Source organism: Myotis brandtii, unplaced genomic scaffold, assembly GCF_000412655.1.
Source record: "Myotis brandtii unplaced genomic scaffold, ASM41265v1 scaffold389, whole genome shotgun sequence".
Taxonomy (NCBI): Eukaryota; Metazoa; Chordata; class Mammalia; order Chiroptera; family Vespertilionidae; genus Myotis; species Myotis brandtii.
Window position 1 is genome coordinate 3,297,536 of NW_005364914.1, and position 7,478 is coordinate 3,305,013.

General features: G+C 48.2%; 1 long non-coding RNA gene across 1 annotated transcript; it reads right to left on the minus strand.

Moving 5' to 3' along the window:
- Positions 1-4,885: 4,885 nt before the first annotated feature.
- On the minus strand, positions 4,886-6,414 carry LOC106727209. Its single transcript, XR_001363385.1, has 2 exons — positions 5,346-6,414; positions 4,886-5,228 (listed from the first exon to the last, which is right to left on the minus strand). It is a non-coding gene; the product is annotated as an uncharacterized LOC106727209 (long non-coding RNA).
- Between the last annotated feature and the right edge of the window lie 1,064 nt (positions 6,415-7,478).

Sequence of the window (7,478 nt, forward strand, 5' to 3'; positions counted from 1 at the left end):
TGTTACAATTATAAATTGTTATATGTAAGCCTCAAGGTAATCACAAAGCAAAAACCTACAAGATATCCACAAAAGATAAAGGACTCTAAACATACCCCACTACAAAAAGTCATCAAACCACAGAGGAAGAGCACAAGAGAAGAAAGGAACAGAGAGGTACTAGAAGACAGCCAGAAAACAATGAACAAAATGGCAGTAAGTATGTACATATCAATAATTACTTCAATGGACTGAATTCTCCAATTAAAAGTGGCTGAATGGATTTAAAAAACAAACAAAAACAAGACCCATCTATATGATTGCTTCCTGTAAGAGACTCACTTCAGATGTAAGGACACATACAGACTGAAAGTGAAGGGATAAAAAAAGATATTCCATGCAAACAAGACAAAGAAAGCTATACTCAGACTTTTAAAATAAAGACACTGTGGCCCATAGACTGAAGGGTCTCGGGCTCTGTTCCGATCAAGGGCACATATGTTGGCTGCAGGCTTATCCCAGGCCCCAAGTGGGACCTGTGTGGGAGGCAACCAATCGATGTGTCTCTCACACATCAATGTTTCTCTATCTCTACTCCTCCCTTCCACTCTCTCTCAAAATCAATGGGAAAAAAAAAAATCCTCAGGTGTGGATTAACAACAAAAAAAGACTAATCAGAGGAAAAGGGCATTACATAATGATAAAGAGATCAATCTAACAAGGACATAACATTCATAAATCTTCTTGCACCCAACAGAGGAACACCTCAATTTATAAAGCAAGTATTAACAGATTGAAAAAAGAAGAGAATTTGTCCCAGATATCGCTATTTGCAGGGCAACTACAGTTTCAGACTAAGAAGGGGAGGGAGGTGCCATTACCATTCAAATGGCTTCTTGTTCCACTTCATGGCCTGGTTGTTGCAAGAGAAATCAAAACAGAATTCTCTTCACACCTCATTTAAGTGCTTCCAGCATGGCTGTGGTCACCCAGTGTCCAAGGTGGCTCCTGAGGATCCAATGCATCAGCGTTGGTCCACGCCACCCATAGGACAGTATGTGGTGGTGTGACTTCTGAGGTTAGATCATAAAAGACATGGCCACTTGCACCTTGTTCTCTCTTGGATACTCTGAGGGAACCTGCCACCACATGAAGACACCCACACAGCCCTCAGGTGAAGTCTGTGTGGTGCAGATGTGAGAACTGCCAATGACCAGCCCCACCTTGACACCGTGTGAGCCATCTCAGAAGCAGATGAAGAATGAAGAGTTCATAGGACAACGTGCAGCCCCAGCCGTCATCTTAACTCGTGAGAGACCGACCCCCAAGCCAGAACCACCAGCCAACCTGCTCCAAACTACTGACCCACAAAAAGTAAATGATAAAGTAAATATTTTAGGCTGCTGGTTTTGGAGTAATTTGTTACGCAGCACTACATGACTAATATAATGACCAAAGCTAGTTTACCAAGAAAAACTGGAGCAAGCCTTTTGTCAAAACCTATCCAATTGTAGGTACCTGGGCTAGGGAAAGCTGTCTAGTGGTAAAGGCTCAACTTATCCCCAAAGGGGAGGAAAAGTCATGTACATTACATGCTTGAGGAATGTAAACAGACATTGGTTCCCAGCTATTGTTGCTAACACCAATTAGAGGCTTCCTGGTTGAAACCGTTGTTAAAATGTTCTCGGCACATGTCGGAAGATTTTTAAAAAAATATATATATCTTACTGATTTTTTACAGAGAGGAAACCTGGGCTAGGGCAAAGCTGTCTAGTGGTAAAGGCTCAACTTATCCCCGAAGGGGAGGAAAAGTCATGTGCATTACATGCTTGAGGAATGGAAACAAACACTGGTTCCCAGCTATTGTTGCTAACGCCAAGTAGAGGCTTCCTGGTTGAAGCCGTTGTTAAAATGTTCTCGGCACATGTCGGAAGATAGATTTTTAAAAATATATTTTATTGATTTTTTACAGAGAGGAAGGGAGCGGGATAGAGGAGAGGGGTAGAGAGTTAGAAACATCTATGAGAGAGATCAATCAGCTGCCTCCTGCACGCCCTCTACTGGGGATGTGCCCACAACCAAGGTACATGCCCTTGACCGGAATCGAACCTGGGACCCTTCAGTCCGCAGGCCGATGCTCTATCCACTGAGCCAAACAGGTTAGGGCCGGAAGATATTTTAATGGACTCTCTCCCAGGCTCCAGGGGTCCCCATAACTCACAGACGCCAGTGCGGGGGAGCAGAGCACAGGCCAGAGCAGCCCTTAGCAGCTGCAGCACGTCAGGGTTCGGGCTGGGTTTCTGAGGCACCTGTTGTCCAAATCAAGGTCATCAGTCACTAATCCCTTGCCTTGTCCCAATGCTGGGAAAGTAGCTCAGAAGCACAACAGCTTCTGTTCCTGCTCACGTCCCTAAGAAAGAGGCTGCTTTGTGCACTTCTCTTCCCCTGGCCTCCCGATCACCCAGAGTAGGAGGGCAGCAACTTTATTAGGTCTGAGATCAACCTGGCGACCTGCATTCCTTCAGCAGCCTGGAAGGAGTAACTACTGACAGAGTCTAACGGGGTAGTCTTCAGCCTTGGACTCTGCTTTTACGGACATGTCCACAGACAATGAAGCCCAGGGCCAATGGGTGATCTGCCCAGCAGGGCAGACAAGAACTGGGGCCTCGGTCCTCCTGCCCCTTGCTTATCCCTGCAATGCCATGGAGGGCCTCATTAAGAGTTCAGCCAGGCGTGAACACTGACTTCAGGAGCCCCTTCCTGTCTCCAAGGGGCACACAGATGTGCCCTGCAGCTGGGAGAGAGACAAAGTGAGCTGGAAATACGGTCCAGAGATCTGGGGGAGAAGGCACATGCATGCCTAACAGCACTGAGCAGGCACAAGGGAGAAGGCCCCCAGACTGCACCTGCGCACGGCCCTCGGTCCTGGATGTTTCAGCATCGCTCTCCTCACGGCGAAATGACAGCACGGGCATCCCTCAGTCCCAGCTGCTCTGAGCACCTGGCTCTCCCTTGTCAAAGAAAGACCACATTCTGCCACTGTATTTATGGGAGCACAAGGGAAGCTGCTGAATATTCAGTCATCCTAGAATCTTGAGTGTTCTGCTTAGAAAATGTCCCTCTTCGAAACTGCACCCTAAGTGATGCTTCCCGATGAATGTCAGTGTCAGCACCTTGGCCCAAGGGGAGAGCAGCCGTTAACACCACAGCAGGAACAAGAGCTTGGAAGATAAGACCGCCTTGCACTGATCGGGCTTCTGGGGTACACAGTACCTTCACATTCACCATCTTATTGGTCCCCACATCAGCCCTGTGAGGTAAGCAAACACTTTACAGGGGAAAAAGTTGGATTTCACCCACAGCAACTGCTACTGTAAGTTTTAACTCTGCTCTTGCCAAAAACAAACTCATGACCTAGGGAGAATTATTTAGCCCCAGTTAAAGTTCTTTTCTCATAATGGAGGAAAGCAGCAGGTGACGCTCACATAATGTGCTGCCCAAAGACCTCAGAATCCAGCTCCATCGTGTAGGAAATTTCATATAAGCTATGAATTCTGCTTGGTAGTCCTCCTCATCCTTAAGATCTCAGCTCTACATCACTTCTAGGAAGCCTTCTCCAGCCTCCTACATGCTCCTAAGCCTCTGGACTTGATCTTCATGACACTTTCCAGTTTGCATTACTCATGCATCCTGGTTCCCATGAGGACACGGGTCATGATGTCCTTTCTCAGAGATCTACCCAGCACCTAACATCCTCAGGGTGATCTATAAAGATTGGTTAAATGAACAGAACAAACTAATATAAAGTGAAAGGTTAAAAAAAATAGTTATAAGAATACAGATTTAACAGTAAACCAGACACACTCATTTCTCAAATATGATTATAATTAGTTCCAAGCTTGATGGCTGGGAAAAGAAAAAAAAAAAAAAAAGAGTAAGGAGGGGGAGGGAGGGGAAGAGTGAGGGAGGAACCATAATAATAAATCTCATTTTAATAAGCATAAACCCTACTACATCTCTAATAATATGAAAGCAACTGAACAGTGTTAGAATATTATGGATCCTATGCATTAAAGCTTTATACTGCAGGTAACTAAACTGTGCACTCAGGGGAACCAAGGGGTTGGCAGCAGCATGTGTCACCTGGCAAGCTTTTCAGAAGCCAGGCCAGATGAGGACTATACAGGACTCGCCTCTCTTGCACAAATTAACAACTTTTTTTAAGGAAATGATTCAACGCAAGGACCTCATTTGGTCTTGCAATCTCTTTCAACAGATCCTAAACACTGCTCTTTTGCGACTACCAGCCTCATAACAAACAACTTTCCCCAAGAGCTACTGGATCAACCACTTTACTTGCAAAAGGACAAAACTCTAAAAAGCAAACTGGAAGAGGGGAGCACGAGGGACAGAAACCGTCCATGGCCTCATCCACACCCCTACACGCCAGCCAGCTATCTTCCCCGGCACACGCCAACTCCCCTAGAAAGTTTATTTGGAAAAAAGGCACTGAACTTGGACTTTGCAGAAGGCTCGATTTCTACAGCTGCCCTTGTACCATTACTGAAGATCAAAAGGATGTGTCCTCGACCCTGCTATTCTCATTTTGTAGAAAATTTCCCCCCAAAAAACAAAACAAAATGAAACCCAAACTACTAAGAAACAAAACCAAACCAAAAATTCTGCAGTTTTAATCACTGCCCACTTCCCTCTTCCTGTCCCATCCCCCCAATCCTTCCTTACATGAAGCTTTCGTGCACACTTAACACGTTGCAGACGGATCACGAGAATTCTCGCTTAATGTTACACAGTGTTTTACAAAGTATCATACTTTAAAAAGATATTAGCTTGTAAGAACATGTAATAAATAACTTCAAAATGTAATGGGTATTTAATTTTAAAGCGGGCCTTTAACATTTATGTAAACGTTTTCTGTACTCGTTCAATAGGACCTTATCTGGCCAGTGGGTAAAGCTAACAATAAAACTACTGCTCCACAACGTGTTAATTAAGCAAGCAGTGATTCACACGAGACAAGGGTACACTTTTGGTACCTAGTTTTCCATGCTCCTTTGAAGAGGAGCATCCTTGATGGGGAGTAAAACTCCAGCCTTGCAAGTGTTTGGGGGAGCCTCCGGAACTCGACTCTGAAGCGTTCTCCTGGTGGGTCCAGGCAGCTGTCTGGCTGGTTGCAGTAAGAACACTGGGCTCTGTTACCTGCCCTGCCGGGTTCTCCCCTACAACAGCACCTGCAGAGGAAAACACAGCAGGTGTTTCACCCTCTGTCACTTAGTACAGTCACTCACACGGATGCTAAAGGAGCACAAACGGACAATAAAGCACCGATATCAAGGCTGTGCTTTCACCTCTCAGAGTCCCCGAAAGTGCGGTCAGATACACTGCCCATGAGCGGCAACCAAGAAGGCTTCGAACAAGCAGCGCAATGCAACAACTGGACTGTGCTCACAGGAAGAGGATGGAGAGGCCGAGCAGCTCGGCTGCCTCTCTCTCGGGGCCACAGGCAAGCTGCTGGACCTCGATGCACCTGTTTCCTCACCTGCAAAATGGGAATGAGTTAATACGCATTAAGCTTTTTAGAATAATGCCTGGCACACGTTCAGCACTTTGTTGATCCTACAGAGAATTTCCCTCCTCTTTCAAAAACACAGAACCCCTAATTGGGATCATCTGACAGAGTCCCAAATGCAGCATGTAATTCTTGAGAACTGATTTTGTAACCAGTGACACATTCGGAAGAGAAGCCTTGGGCAGGAAGCTAATTCCCTTTAAGGAATAAACGTTTCAAAACATCCCCCTGCACCTCGGATAATAACCAAGGCTGAAATCCCAAATTAGATTCCTAAGGATAGTTCAGTGGAAAAGGAACTGTGTGGAGCCATCATTTTCTATTATGATATTCTCACTTGTGAAGCAGCTCTAGTTCTTGAAATGTTACCCCCTCAACCAGTGTAGCCTTACTATGTCATCAGTGCCACTAGGGGACAGTGCAGTAGGAAGAACACTGATCTGCAGCCAGCTTGGAGGTCTAAGATCAGAAGACAGTGGTGCTCAGGGTGGGGAGTGGGTGGGGGTTAAACCCAGCCAGTCACCACTGCTGACCACTAATCACTCCCCACCCATGTGAGACAGTCATGTTGACCAAAATTCAAATGCTTTTATGTTGAAAGTGGTCTGTTTCAAGGATGGGAGGCCTCAGGGGTAAGAATGGGGGGGTGGGGGGTACGTAGAGGGAAAGGTATCTAAGGAACCTACAATGTTCTATGTTGGTAGTAGCCACAGGGTGCCCCACTTTATAATAATTCTCTAAACTGTTCTCATGCTTTATACACTTTGCATGCGTGCCTAAGATTAGTAATCTTATCTAATAAAAGAGAAACATGCAAATTGACCATACCTCCACTACACTCACAAGCTATGCCCCCCAGCCAATCAGGATCAAGTATGCAAATAAACCCAACCAAGATGGCGGTGGCCACGGAGCTGGAGCAAGCAGAAGGCTCGGGTGGCCCCTGGTGATGGGGGAAGCCAAGCTTCCCGCCTGCCCTGGCCGGCTGTGGGCTCCGCTCAAGGTTACAAAGTTTCAATTATAGAAGACAAATAAATCCCAGATACCTGCTTCCAGCCGCTGTGGCCTCTGCTCAAGGAGGGGCTGGGAGCCTGGGTTGCCCAGGGCCGTGGCCAGCCTCCAAACAGCCATCAGCCCTTCACCCAGGCTGGCCAGGCACCCCAGTGGGGACCCCCTCCCTGAAGGGGTTGTGACCAGCCTGCAAACAGCCATCAGCCTCTCACCAAGGCTGGCCCGGCACCCCAGGGGGACCCCCATCCTGAAGGGGGTGTGGCCAGCCTGAAAACAGCCTTCAGCCCCTCACCCAGGCTGGCCAGGCACCCCAGCGGGACCCCCCATCCTGAAGGGGGTGTGGCCAGCTTGAAAACAGCCCTCAGCCCCTCACCTAGGCTGGCCACACCCTCATGGGGTGCGAGTCCTCGCTGGGGGGCTTGGCCAGCCTGCAAACAGCCATCAGCCCCTCACCCAGGCTGGCCAGGCACCCCAGCGGGGACCCCCACTCTGAAGGGGGTGTGGACAGCTTGAAAACAACCCTCAGCTCCTCACCCAGGCTGGCCACGCCCCCCAGCGGGGACCCTCACCCCATAGGGGCGTGGCCAGCCTGCAAACCACCACAGGCCCCTCGCCCAGGCCGCCCCATGCCCCAAGGGAACCTCAACCCTGATCCGGGACACCCTTCAGGGCAAACCAACCGGCCCCCACCAGTGCACCAGGCCTCTATCTATACTAATAAAAGGGTAATATACTAATTAGACTGGGAGACCTTCCAGACATTCTTCTGGACAAAGCCATGGTGGCGGGGCTGAGGTAGAGGCAGTTAAAGGTCAAGAGGGGAGGGCAGTTGTAGGTGATCAGGCTGGTGGGGGGCAGGGCCGTTGGGGGTAAGCAGACCAGCAGGGGGGCCAGTTGGGGG